The 15,221-nt window shown below is 37.9% G+C and overlaps 1 long non-coding RNA gene across 2 annotated transcripts; it reads right to left on the bottom strand.

Annotated features, from left to right (window-relative positions):
* Window positions 1-1,214: 1,214 nt before the first annotated feature.
* On the bottom strand, window positions 1,215-15,119 carry LOC310898644. Of its 2 annotated transcripts, XR_014583509.1 has the most exons (4): window positions 15,034-15,119; window positions 6,485-6,639; window positions 1,560-1,812; window positions 1,215-1,442 (listed from the first exon to the last, which is right to left on the bottom strand). It is a non-coding gene; the product is annotated as an uncharacterized lncRNA (long non-coding RNA). The 2 variants fall into 2 exon arrangements; XR_014583510.1 differs by lacking the exon at window positions 15,034-15,119 and having other exon boundaries at window positions 6,485-7,873.
* Between the last annotated feature and the right edge of the window lie 102 nt (window positions 15,120-15,221).

Here is a 15,221-nt window from a genome sequence, read left to right as displayed (position 1 = left end):
ATACATACTCTTTGATGGAGTATGAAACAGTCATGTCTAGTGAAACTGCCCAGATTCATGTTATCTATAAATCTGTCCCTGAAATTGCAGATTTAGCCTACTTAAACTCTGTTCCTCTATACTTTGCACCATGTCTTCTCACCAGGTATTTTTTATCTACAGGGACAGAGTCAAGATATTTTCTTGCCATCCCTACTCTAAAATATAAGGTATAGAAACTTAATATAAGCCAAAGCTGCTACCATAGTTAATTAACTAACATGCCATTTCACCAATTAAAGCAAAGCCAAATACAAATAAATAAATAAATAAATAAATGAGGCTATATTATCCTGAGCTTTAGCAGGGGAACAAGATTTTAATGACACTCTCTTGGAAAAATAAAAGGCATTTTCTCAATGAAACAGTTCCAAATGATGCCTGTTAAGTGCAGCACCTGTTCCAGGGAGGTTAAATTCCAACACAGAGCATGAGGCAAATCAGAGCCTTAGGGCGGGATATAGCCACCCAGCAAGCTAAGCAAGAAGCCACTGAGTTAATAGGAAACACTGGCTACAAGAATGGTTCTTCAAATCCCTTCAGGTATTATATTTCAGAGCACTAAGGAAACCCTCTATCCATCACCCAAGATAATTCTCTATAAAAAAGAAAAAATTCCTTACCCTTACTTCACCCCACCTCCCCACCCCTGGATTTGACCAGGGTATTGTTTTTCCTTTTCACCTCCTGTCACTGGATATGCTTTTGCTCCCTAACAGTCTGTATTAGGAAGCAAGAGACTAAGATTCAGCTTTCATCTACAGCAGGGGCCAAAGCCACTTTCCTAGAAGTGCTCTAGATGTCAGATGAAAGGCTCTTTCAGGGTGCAGAATGGAAAAAAACACATTGGCTTTCAAATCCTCACCACCTTTTCTGAGTTCTGCTTCAACTGGGGACACTGTGCTGTTTTTTGCACCCATTAGGAGCTGTCAGTAACTGATCTTCTGTCTCTCCAGGCTGCCTCAAGTCAGTGAGTCACTAGGCATCTCTGCTGATGTACTGACTGGCTTCTGTCTCCTTATCTAGGTGTCTAATGGCTTCAACTTTTTTTTCATTATTATTATTATTATTATTATTGTCATCATCTCTTACTGGTTTATTTCAGTCTGTCCTTCACTTTCTTCCGTGTGTCTCTTGTGTCTTTTGCTTCAGGCTCTCTCTCCCCTCCCCTCCCCTCCCCTCCCCTCCCCTCCCCTCCTCTCCTCTCCTCCTTTTTCTGATCTAGGTGACTTGGAAGCTGCATGTAGATATATGGTAATACTTGTGACCTTCTGACAAAGATACTATTAACCCTTGAGCCTAATAACCCATATTATTCTTCTGTGCTTCCTTCACTGCTTCCACATCCAGACTTTCTCATTCAGATCTCACCCTTTTGACCTTTGTCTTCCATGTATTTTTTCCTGTGTAGAGGGAACAGACATTTGAGATATTAGATTATGCTAATCAATAAGATGACTATTTAAAAGCAGCACAACTTGCTTAAATTAAAAAAAAAAAAGTGTTTTAAAGTGTTTTACCTTATTTAATGTAGTTTTGGAATGTACCAACACATCCAAAGTTGTACACTAAGCATTTTGTTTAGAAAACTTAATTCACAACATATTCTTGTGAATAAATTTCTGTCACCCATGCATGGGCTGAAGGACGGATCTGATATCCTTCAGGATTTTAGTGAAACTCAGATTCCATTTTGCATTTTAGTTATCTTTCTTTCTGGGTCTGTTGATTCAGTAGAGTCCAATTTGTAGTGTGGAACTTTAACAAGATTGGCTGTAAGTACAAAACACAAAACTAATATTAGATGGTTTTGGCAAACTTTCCTCCGTTTATTCTTTCTGTGTGTATCATCCACCTTTTTTTCTGCGTCATCCTTTTAGGCTAAAAATCTATACTAAATTCCCCCTAACCTAACTCTTGCTTTATTATCAGAGTGTTATTCATTTAGAAATGAGAGAAAGGCTCCAGGACTGCAAAACACACTGTAGCCTGAGCACCAGACAGGATAAATTTTTTTGTGGGTCTGAGTGGGTTTGAGCATTCCCCAGATCTAATCAGTAGCACCAGGTATTATCGAGATAAAACTGCAGCAACAGAAACAAGCAAGGGAAAAAGACAGTGCAAGATATTTTTTCCTATTTTTTTTTTTTTTAATATTCTTAATCCTAAAAGTAACGAGTCGCTTTACAAATTTCACTCTTTGAATAGACAGGTGCTTATGTTAATTATATGTTGCATTTTTACCAAATGTGCTTTAAAATTCTTATTCTGTTTGTATTGATAATTTTCTTTGCATACTCTGTGTAAACCTCAAAAGTCATTATAATATACATGTCTATAAGAATTATGTAAACATGCAGAATTAATATAAGCTGGAGGCATGCTTGTCACTTTAAGAAAGTTTCAGAAGTGATCTTTTTAAGATTGGATTCACTGGCTTTCAAATGTCCGTTATTTTAACTGCTTATAACTTCTCGTGGTCTTTGTCCACTGCCTTCCATGATAAGTGTTTTATGTAAGAGCACTTTTTGTTTTGATGATCACCTTTTCTGAAGCTGAGGAATTTCATTTCGTTTAAAGGCTTTGATTCTAGCTTCAACCATTCAATTCAGCTGTATACAAATGACTGCCTATCATGTAAAGACAGACAGCTAGGCAAATATCATTCACTGGCACTATAATTCGTCTATAGATATGTTTTTTTGTTGTTGTTGTTGCTTTGTTTTGTTTTTGTTTTTGTTTTTTCCTTCCACAAGGAAATGGGAAATGTTTAAAGAAAGTGTTTTGATGCATTTCTTAAACAAGAGTAACTATTTCAGTACAACATCAAGTATTCTTGTTGTGGACTTGATCCTGAAGACTTAGGCAAGTACTATTTTACAGTTTTACTGACTAATGCAAATCTTATTACATATGCCCTTAAATTCTCATAGGATTGGATCCTACGATAATTTTTAAGGAAAGGCATGACTGCATATAAAAAATTGCAGGATCTTCAGCTTACACTGTTCTTGGGAGAATCAGGTGTTACTTAAATAGACGCAAGAGATTAGTTTGCAGATGACACCAAGCTAAGTGCGTGTGTCGATCTGCTCAAGGGCAGGAAGGCTCTGCAGGGGGATCTGGATAGGCTGGAGCGATGGGCTGAGGTCAACTGTATGAAGTTCAACAAGGCCAAGTGCCGGGTCCTGCACCTGGGGCGCAACAACCCCAAGCAGAGCTACAGGCTGGGAGATGAGTGGCTGGAAAGCTGCCTGGCCGAGAAGGACCTGGGAGTATTGGTTGATAGTCGGCTGAATATGAGCCAGCAGTGTGCTCAGGTGGCCAAGAAGGCCAACAGCATCCTGGCCTGCATAAGAAGCAGTGTGGCCAGCAGGTCTAGGGAAGTGATTGTGCCCCTGTACTCGGCTCTGGTGAGGCCGCACCTCGAGTACTGTGTTCAGTTTTGGGCCCCTCGCTACAGGAAGGACATGGACGTGCTCGAGCGAGTCCAGAGAAGGGCGACCAAGCTGGTGAGGGGTCTGGAGAACAAGTCTTACGAGGAGCGGCTGAGGGAGCTGGGCTTGTTCAGCCTGCAGAAGAGGAGGCTCAGGGGCGACCTTATCGCTCTCTACAGTTACCTTAAAGGAGGCTGTAGAGAGGTGGGGGTTGGTCTGTTCTCCCACGTGCCTGGTGACAGGACGAGGGGGAATGGGCGAAAGTTGCGACAGGGGAGTTTTAGGTTGGATGTTAGGAAGTACTTCTTTACCGAAAGGGTTATTAAGCATTGGAACGGGCTGCCCAGGGAGGTGGTGGAGTCACCATCCCTGGAGGTCTTTAAAAGACGTTTAGATGTAGAGCTTAGCGATATGGTTTAGTGGAGTACTTAGTGTTAGGTCAGAGGTTGGACTCGATGATCTTGAGGTCTCTTCCAACCTAGAAATCTGTGATACTGTGAAGAGATGTTAAGTAAATTAAGAAAACATCTTCAGATTGATGTCTCTATCAGCCTTTTTTTTTTTTATCCCCTCTACACAACAACTCTGAATGGACATTTGTATGAATGTGTAAGAACAGTTATATTTCTCTTTCAGTAAGAAAAATGCTTCCAGGAAGTATCAGGCATCCTGAGATTATTTTGCACAGATGGTTTGCTCATGCACAGTAATTGGAAACTTTTGGGACATGTCAGACATATTGTGCACACAATGCTAGGGAAATAAACCTAGAAAGAACCTGGGCCAGTATCCTTTTTAAAGCAGGATCTGTATCTCCTGACAGGTGCTTGTTTAATTTGCCATTAAGTATTACCATCAATGAAGATTGCAGTCTCCCTCAGCCATCTATTTCAGTGCTTTGCGGTTTTTACACAGAAGAAAACATAACCAGAGTCTGATTGGAAACCTGTTGTCATTTAAGACTATTCCTTTTCATTGTTTACCAGAGACATGGAGAAAAGTCCATTCTCTCCCCTCTACACTAGCCTTTAAATGCAGGGTAATGGTTTAACCCATTCCCAGTTTTGCAGGTACATGTCATGGCAACTTATCTGCAGTGCAATCAGTTGAAGAGTTTCATATAGTTAGTCTAACTGCAATTGAAACACATCTGCATTTCATTCCACTCTTCTGAACAAAGCTGGACCTGCTGTACCACAGACCACCTATTTTCGTGCAATGCCACAGTCAGCATGGCCATTCTCAAGAGCATCCCCTGTACTGTATATGTGCCCTAGGACTAGGTCACAAAATAGTGAACACATGTAGGATTTCCTGGAGGCACAGAAATTACCAGAGGACACAAAGCTGCAATAAATCTGCTGAGCATCTGGAAATCCCAAATCCAGTCTTCCAGGTGGCCAAGGCAATCCTTTGTAGGAAAAACTGTCTGGGAGAGGAGTGCTGGTTCTATCAGGTGGATAGTAAGGCTAATGCTGGCTATTTTAAGTTATAGTTGTTTAAATATGCAGACATAAGTCTAGAAAACACAACAATGAACTTCCTGGTGGCAATCAGTGACCCCATTTGCAGTTCTCCACTAACAGCACTGAGCCAAAGTTAGCAAGAGAAAACGCCCCCATGTATGTTACGCTGCACAGAAATGACAGCTTGTAATTATAGTCTTGGAAACAGTCATTTGCAGCCTTTCCAATAACAGTTAATGAACCCACTCACTAAGAACCTGTATTCAGCCTCTGGAAATTCTAGGATTAGCATCTATACGGTTTTATCTCTTTGATCAAGAGTAAGACTCCTCCTTTCTCCTGTGCTCCTTGCTGAGTAAACTGAAATTTAAATGAAACTTCTTTGGTTAGTAAGATAGAGGAATTAAACTTATTAGATTATGTTCAGATGCTAGCAAATATTGTGGTAGTTACCGGTAATGTGGATTCTTGCAACTCTGTATTTCATGGAGAAAAAGAGTAAATAGGAGTTTTTACCTTATGAAAGAAGCATAGGCAATTAATCGATGCCATAAACATTTCAGTTTGGGACCAATGTAATTCAGAGGGCATTCACAAGTAAATAGAGGACAATGGTTTAAAAAAAAAAAAAAGAGAGAGAGAGAGAATCTTTTCTCAGCCTTCATGGATTATTTTTTCCCAGACTAATCATGTTTATGTGGAAAACGTTTGAAATGAAATGATTTTACATTTCAGCAGGGCAAATATATTTGGAATTGCTAAAATCTGGAGCACATGGAAATGAAGCATTCCAAGTAGATGGCTAAAAATGGTACATTCAGAGAGCAGCAGAGGTCTATAAGGGATGGATAAATGGTCGGCACTTGGGTATGTTTCAGGACTGCCATTGGAACCCCCCAAAAGTCTGTCAGTGTTTGCTGTAAGTACAGCACATGATAGAAACAAAATATTATAAACAAAAAACACTCTAAACAAGTTAGCTCATTAAAATGAAATTTCTCCATCTAAGATTCACTGTTCTATATCAAGGACAGTCTTTCTCAAAAAGTTGCCAGTTTTATGAGACAGAAATAAAATAGCATAAATGTGATGTGTTCTCTGCAATCAATGAGCTGTATCACCACTAAACATTTTTCTAGCACTAAAATTATGCAAAGAGATATAGAACAGAGTTTCCTAAGGTTTCTCAGTAAGTACCACAAAAATCAGTGAAGGAAGATCTCTATAAAGTAATCCACATGATACCTTAGTTAAAAGGTATGCAGGCTGGGGTGGGGTGGAAATATCACTTTGAAATGATATTTGAGACATTTGACTTTCTCAGCTAATGCCTGTCCTCTTTCTTGTTTATCCATCCCTTACATTTCTTCTCCAAACATTTTTTCCTCCTGTCCTTTCCTATAGTGCTCCCACTGCCTAGTAGTCATTTTATATGAATCTCCATCTCAGGACCCATTTTGTGATAACATTTATCATTTAACACCTTTTAAGCCCGCCCTCCCCCCCCCCCCCCCATTTTAAAAACAAAATTATCAAATATACCTCATCTAATATTCAGTGAGATATGGTATGAAACAATCTTTCTTCATCTGTAGTCAGGTAAGTTGAGGTCAGACTTTGTTCCTCACTGAAGCTGTAATTTATTCTATCTAGTAGAAATAAAGATGCTGGCTGTCATCTCCAGGTTTTATTTGGCACTAGGGGTGGGGAAAGGTGGAAGATACAATCACCAGGAGGTTACAGATTGGCCAAGTTCTGTAAGTGGTCCAAGTCAGTTTGACTCTGGTAGAAGAGTTCTGCAGCTCCACGTTTAGTAACAAAATCATACAGACATCCCCACCTTCAGCAGAGGAGGTGACCATTAGTTCATCATACACAGTGACAATGGTCTCTTCCTACTCACCTGGAGAATGTTCTAGCCATATGGGTCCACTTGGAGTGCTGGGAATAAGCAGTATCATTCCACAGTTCTTTCAGCAACAAAGAGAAATGCTCTGCTAAAAATTAAAGGACAGAAAGCCAAGGCTGGGAAATCCCACTTTAGCTCAATTTAAGTATCGAATGTGGTATAGGAGTCCTTCAGAATGGTGGTGGGCTCTAATTCCATCCATTGTCTGCCATTTCCCAAAGCAGACAGCAACAACAGCTCCTTCAGTCTGCTGAGTGACAAAGCTGAGAGGAGGAAGAGGGAAAAAGAAGACAGACTCCAGAAACAACAAGGAACTGAGCCTCTATAAAGAATTTTGGTGAGGGAATTGGTGCTTGGCACTGGAATAAGGTGTGATCATTGTTTCCACTTAGCGAAATGGTTTTTGGGAAGAAGATTGCTGTTCATGGATTTTATAGCACAATAATTTCCTATGTGGTTCTTCCTATAAAGAGATGGAAGTCTTTGAAGAAGAGAATTGTAAAACAAATTTTCTCCCTTTTCTACTGATTTACATTACAAAAAGCCCTCTCAAAATTGCAACTTCTTTTCACTATCTAAACACTACTGGCTCTCACCCAGTTCTTAGATAGCACAATAGCTAACACAAGTAATATATTTTTATTTTCCCTCTTTGTATTTGGGAAGAGAAATAGTACAGATTTCCTGTCCAAGGCATGTGCTCTTAAACGTAAACATCTTTTTTAAATCCAAAGGTAACTGTTTCTAGGGAGAACAGAATTTTGGATGTGGATCCACATCCTATCCTCTGTCTAGATATTCACCTTTGTGGGATTTGCATTCATGTTGCAAAAGATATTTATGCCTGCAGTTTTCTATTATGTCTGTCCAGCATATCTACGTCATCACCCTGAGTTAGAGGCTAGCAGGACACTACGGAGATCAAATATGAAAATTTCAGAATACCTCATGGTAACTTGGATGTTCAAACAATATTTTCGGTATAGCATTTCAGCAGGTCATTTCTCTTTTCATCTTTTAGAAATAAAAATACTTCTCTTCATTACATTATTTTAAGCACTACTGTGGACTGAGTATTGCCACTAGGGCTGTTAAAAGTAAATTTTGTACCTCACTGAAATACCTGTCCTGTGGACCCATACACACGTTCTCTTATAGTCTCCATTATGAACACTTGATATCATTTAATTTTAGTTGATGAGTACTAAAGGTCATAAATATCTGTACGAAAAAATTGTAGTAAGTTATTTAATTGAAACCAAAGTCTCGCATTTGTTTGAAGTTCATTGACTCTAGATTTAGAGACAGAAATTTAATGCAAATGCAAATACCAGTGTATTTGCAAATACCAAAAGTAATTTGGATCTGTCTCTGCTAACAAAAATATAACAATTCTCCTTGTACTCTTCAAAACTAAGAAATTAGTCATCTAAAGTTCATCCAGTCTGTCAGGTTAAGTTATAGAAGAAACATAAAATAAATTTTTTTTTAAAGTCTGTTAACTGTTAGAATTCCATAAAGCCTGTCTCAGAATGTGAGAATTTTCTCTGGAATCAGAAAAACAATTTAGCATCCATATTTATAGAAAAAAATGCTTACTATTCTTCACTGCCCAGCAACTCACTTCAAACTTCTGCAGCATCTAATTTTCCTCTCCTATTTACCTCTTGCTGCAATGAGAAAGTTGCCCAAACCAAATCAGTGTGAAAAATAGTTTAAACCTTATGTTTTATATTGTAGTTTGATTCATGAGATAAGGATTATTAGGAAAAAAAAAATAGAGGTTGGACAAGTGTGATGTATAAAACTAACACAAGCAAATAGAAGTGTATTAGGACAGGTATCTCTTGATCCACACCTTATTCCAAGCAAATTGAACAACTTTATGCTGCATAACAGGGACAACTGGATAAGAATACATTGCAGTGCTTTACACCTTTTTTGCTCTTCCTGCCCTCACATCATATCCCAGTTTGATAAATGTTGTTTTACTAGACTCTTAAAACTATTAGAAATTCCTGCAAAATGTACAGGACCGTCTTAACGCAATATGTTCAGTCAAATTTTGCCAAAATCCTATGCTGAAAAACATGGGTATTAGTGTAAAAATCCATAAAAAATAATTTTATATTTACCTTCATTCCAATATTCCAGAATAATCAAAGGGACCCAATCAACAAAGACTTAATAACAAGTATTTGGTTTCAAGTTTTCTTTTTTGAAAGCTATGCTTCCTCAAACATTTCTCTAAAATATACTGACATGAAAATAATCTTTGATCTTTTCAGAGTCAAGAGACAAAACTATCATTTGTACATATTAGTATCTATACTTCATTGTAACAAGCATATCATTGTGGATCACGTCAGGTCAAGGAGTCATTTCTTTATAGTAGCACCAAGTAGCAGGATTCTTCAAACCCATGGTAGCACTGTGCCTATGTTTCAGGTTTCCCTTTGTATCTGTCACTCATCAGTTTGCAGTACCTTTAGATAGAGTTGTATCTCAGCAGTTCTTTAAGCCCACTCTAAAGTCTGGAAGGACAGCAAGCTCACAGAGCTTGTTATAAACAAGTCTTTCATCTCAGAATTTTCTGAAAGCCTCTAGTCTTTGTTCATCATTCCCTCATCTGTTCTTGGGCTCTACTCACTCATTTTGCTCTTGAAGTATTTGAGAATATCCCAAAACTCTTGTTTATTTTTAGATTTCAAAAATCTCCAATACTAGAACATCTCCCAAACCTAAACTCTTCTGTTTCTTTATTTTATCTGTCCATCTCCTCTCCAGTCCTAAAGATTTTCCTTCATAACCCTGGCATTACAAGATTATTATTTTCCTTTCATAGCCTCAGTTCATAAAAAACAAACAAACAAACAAACAAAACAAACAAAACAACAAAAAAAAACCCCACCATCCTTAACTTCCTTTCACTTGTGCCTTTTCTTAAGGAGTGGCTACTAGTTTCAGCCATGAGTTGGCCCAAGAGCAAGTCTTTCTGTCTGTAAAGGAAATTCAAATTCAAAATCAACAAAAGAACACTGGGTCAAGTTCTTACACCACCAACGTATAATATGATAACAAAAAATAAACAAACCTGTTTGAGAGATGAGAAAATCTCAGTAAGTGGAGGAAAAGGAGAAAGTTCTATAGAAAGTGCAAAGTTCCAGGGCTGTTAAGAGATGTGTATTGGCATGACAGAATAATCATTTGTAAGCTTGAACTTTTGGCAAATTAGTTAATATATTCCTCTTAAAGCACAGAAATATTTAATTCTGTTTTCCAAGTAATTTTAGGTGGTTAGTTATCCTATTAATTAGGTAATTAGAATTCAAAGCATAGATAAATATTCAGTAGTTCTTAAAAATAAAAGAAAGAAAATTAGCTATTACTAGATCCACCTGTCAAATCTTATTCACTTTGATAGTAGTAGGAGGGAATTTGCTAGAATAACAGAAAACTCATCCTAAAAGTTTTATGAAGCATCCCACGGAACTCAATAATGAATTTATCTCTTGCTGTATGCTGTTTGAACTATATAGAATGGGTCAAACAGACTGGGAAAAAAAAAGACCTCTAATCTACACAATTTCAGAATGTTTTCAATATTCTGTTACTCTTTATATCCTAATCATGTTTTAATCATGAGAAAAATCTACAAAAGAGTTAGAGCTGCTTTATGGGTTGACTTCTGCAGAATTTGGATATAGGCCTGGAAGGATGCTTTTTTAAATTGATGTTAAGGATTAGCGTAATCTGTGTGTATAAGGCAATAACAAAAAGGCTTTTACAACACTAGCCAGAGCTTTTTTTTTTCCCTCCCCCTCATCTTCTAGTGTTTTCAATCTGATGTTCTTACAGTTATGTAGTACGGTTCAGTGTTGATCTTAGAACATAACTAGGTTACATATTATATTGTTAGTGATTAGTATTTTAGTATTTTTTCCTCCCACATCTGCAAATTCAAGGGACAATGTGCTAGATAGAGTTTTTCATACTAAATATTGTAGAGCTAAAGAAAAGAAGTGACTTCCATAAACATTTCAACCAATAATAATAATAATAATAATAATAATAATAATAATAATAATAATAACAACCACCTCTGGAATTGTCTTTAAAGCAATCTCGTATAAAGAAAATTACTTTGGCTGTTAATTTTCTGAAGTACTCTATTTTAAGATTACTTTATCATGAAACACACTGCTTTTTTGGGGGACAACCATCATAGTAAATTCTTGACAGGGGGATGCATGGCTCTGAAGGCTATATACATATATTGATACTTTCATATGCAAGTGCTGCAAATACAGTGAATGACATGAAGAAATGTGCACAGCTACTGTGAGAACCATCCACCCATTCTGTTGGTGAGAAGACGATGCCAGACCCTCCAACTGTAAAACTAGAACTAACTTCACTGAAATACATGTGTGTGTGTGTGTGTGTGTGTATTTAGAAAAATCAATTACTGATTCATTTCCTGAGCAGAGACAAAAAGAATAGACAGCATCTTTGTTTTCTTGTATATAATGTAAAAGAAAATAATGGAGGCACAGAAAATCTCAATGGCTACACAACAACTGCTTCTGAAGGTTGGTGTGCACAAGTTTGTGCTTAAGTTTGTCAATCAAGCTGAGTGTCAAGAGGGATGTTAGCTTATAGACACAGCATCTTTGCAGGATCAAATTTTAGTTTGCCTTTACAAATTTATACTCCACCATTATTAGCCTAACACAGACACCTCATCTTCCTTGTCTCTCACACAAAATGATCTTATTTCAGTGTGCCTATTTTGGCTCCTTAATAGACACACTATACTTCCTGTGCAAGCTTCTTGCCTTCTTTGATTACTGCTGTGCAAAACAGAACCAAAACAGAACCCAGGCTGAAACCATGTTCAGAAGAGAGAAATATGCAGGACTTTGGTCCCTACTCTACAAGTGAAAGAGATTTCCTACTCAGAAGACAGGGAAGTCAGAGTACCAAGCAGGCAACAGGTACTAAGGGCACTATTTTCACCCAGAAAGAAAGAGCTTAGCCTAGTTCTGTCTGATTTTTATATAATCCCTATATATCCTGCAGGGCCAGATCAGGCTCATACCCAGTTTTCATTTCAGGCTTAACATTTCCAATCCTTCATTAGATCATTCAGTCCATCAGCAACCAGGTAACTTCCCAGGAAGTTTTGAGGTGACTGGCATGACATCTCCTGCAAAGGTCTGGTGCCATGCACTACAGTTAGCCAGACCTGCTAGGATATATACATTCCTATGCTTTCATAATTTTACCTAACTAGAGACATTCTTTAAGAAGCCATCTCCTTGGAAGATAACTGTATAAAGACAAAACAAACAAACAAACAAACAAAACCCCAATCTTTAGGAAGGTTTGATAGATGATAAATAAAACTCTAGTCCTTCTATTCTCCACCCCAGAGCCCAGGGCTGGTCATACCCATCCTTTCTGATGGAGGTACCAGAAATATCTCCTTTTTTCTTAAGAAGAATATTTCCAGAGATGGGGATTCTTCTCCTAAAGCGAGATAGAAAGCATATGTAGGATGTGCAAAAACAGGCTTGGGCTCGTGCATACTCAAACCCAGTTCAGAATGTTTAATATGCCATTCTAATTGTAATCTCTTGAGTTTCTTCTAGACTAGTCAGTCTGAGGACACTAAAGGGAGAAAAATAATTGTTCTCAGCTTTTACATTCCACATCCTAGTCCGCTGGACCAAAAGTGATTTTTTGCAGCTGAGCCTTCCCTCAGCCTAAGGGAAGTTAGGATTCTGTGCACTGAAGTATGCAGGCTTCTGTGAGATATTCATAAGTGCACATCCCATATACACATTTGAATGGAACTGTGAGAGAACCAATAAATGAAAATCCAGAATACTCCTTCCTAGGTGCAAAGACAGATGAGGGGGCACTTCATTGTTCACACTAACACATTCCCTTGTCAGAAAGACAGAAATGCTGTGATAGAATTTTGTAAGTCAAGCAGATGAATATATTCATACTTTCTGCCTGCATTCATTTTTTCAGTTAACCCTTGTGACATAACTGCAGTTATCCTTTTTTATAAAGGTTAATTAGTAGTAAAAGTATAATACCAGCCATGGTAACTGCTCGTTTAATGAAAACTTGAAGATTTTTTCAAGCTGATGCACTGAAGCTCATTTTCTTTTCTCACTCCAGGCTAATAGCTTGTAGATAGAAAACCTATTTTTTTAAATAATTTTGTCTGACCTACTAGATAGTTTTTAGTTTCAATGCGTTTCTAATATTCTGATAATCTGAATCTTTCTGATAAGCAAACAGTGTTTACCGGTACTTCTTAATAAAATCAACAGGTGGGGCATTTGTCATCTTAGCCAATGTGTGTTAACAAACAGAAATACCTAGCAAGAAGAGATGAGTTTCTAGGCACCAGTAATCCATGCTTTATAATGATCAAAAGCCACACATCTAGAAGGCCTTAGAGCTTTTTTATTTAAAGGAAAAATTAGAGAAATAGAGCATGATAGTGCATAATCTCCAATATGCATATACAGCACTATGCAAGCGAACAGTGGGTGGCCTACTGAAAAGCAACGGAGGCACATATGAATGAAAAGAAATGTCAGCAGCCACAGTAGCTGTGGTTTCACCTGGGTGGCTCTGGGCTAATACTGCAACGACTTGCTCAGCTTGCTTTCTGCAGTTTTAATGATGACTGATCCCTACAGTTTCTTAACCAGAAGCAAAATTCACCCAAAGTATAACACAAGAATATTTGGAGAGACTATACACAGCTTGCTCAGATTTTTACTTCCCTTTGATTTTCATGCCAGCTTACTGGTAGTATAAGCAGTTGCTTATATGATCTTATTTAGACTTCAATAAATTTACTGTTTAAGGACAGCTCTAACTGACGCTGGCGCTTTCCAGATCTGAGCATCTTTTCACTTAGAATAAGAGGACTTACAGGAATAGAAACATTTAAATTGATAGGTAGCTAAACAAAGTCTCCACCAGCATAACAGGAAAGCAAATAGCTTATAAACTTTACCGAGAAAATATTGCTGCAGTCATTATCATAAGCCACATGGGTCAAATATAACAATTAAAAGCCTATCAATTGTTGACCACACTGTTTCCCTGCAATGCTCAAAATATTTCTAGGCATTGCAGGAAGAAGTCTACAGAAGAAAATAATTATGTCAGGCATTCAGAATCTTCTTTTAGTGACAGAAAGTCTGTCTCCTTTGGGACATACACGGTAGTGCTGACATCAGTTTTTATAGGTTTTATAGACAAAATTGTTTCTATTCAGATATTAAGTTCACAAAAGACATTTTCTGAAGTGTCCTTAAACATTTAAGTACATAATGATGATGAAAGCTAACAGGTAAACCCCTTATTTGTTGTCTACACATAGCCTCTTATATGTAGTTTTGTAGATCCACATTTATTCCTATAAAAATTATTGTGAAAGGATTTTTATGGTATCTCCTTTTACTAATTAAAGTTAGGTTATTATTTTGACTTGCCATTGTTTGGTATAATTAATTGAACAGAACAAAGAGGTAACCAGAATCCTATTTCTTAGGTGCTAGTGTTTATCACTTTTCTTGCAGCATTATCTTTATATATAAAGATTTCACTTGCTGACATTTATGTTAGTTAACAGCTTGACAATGTAAAAAAGCTTCTACCTCCACATTAAGTTGTTCTATAGCACTAAAATTTAAGCACTTCCCTAGTCATTTTGCAACTCATTTGGCTCCCTACTGATTCAGCAGGCTCTATAAAGACTCTGTTGTTTGCATACATCTACAGCACTTACGTATCAGGACGATGGTAGGCAGCAGACAAAGCTGGGTTGCTCCTCAAGGAAATATAAGACAAAAGCTGAGGATGATAGCCAAGTAGACTAACAAGGAATGAAGTCCTAAAATGCTTAAGAAAAGCAAAGCACAGTAAGAAGAGCAAAGCGCCACAGCAAAATTGGGTCGACCACAGCTCAGTGCCTACTGTGAAATCCTGTAACAACAGGACAGGTCTGAGGTCAACCCAGGAAGTCAAATGTGCAAGCGGAGGTGAGGTAAAATGAGGATTAGCAGGGTAAAAGGCTAGGCACAGGCATGCCTACAAGGTAGTAAGTGAGGAACAAAAGTTAGAGCAGGAGCTTAAACATACCTACCAAGCCACTGAGAAGAGGTTGCAAAGCTGGAGGCTCCAACTGTAATTATGCACAATTAGCTGCTGCCACAGGTACCAGGTCCAGGCTTGTAGGGTTGTGCCATAACAGAAATGACCTTGAATGCAGGTACCTCAGTCCACTGGGGAGGTCCCCAGGTGGTAGTGCCTGTTGGTGCACTCAGAGCCCTG

Source organism: Anser anser (assembly GCF_964211835.1).
Source record: "Anser anser genome assembly, chromosome: 4".
NCBI lineage: Eukaryota > Metazoa > Chordata > Aves > Anseriformes > Anatidae > Anser > Anser anser.
Note: the sequence above shows the minus strand (reverse complement) of the source record. Positions and strands in the feature narration are given on the sequence as shown.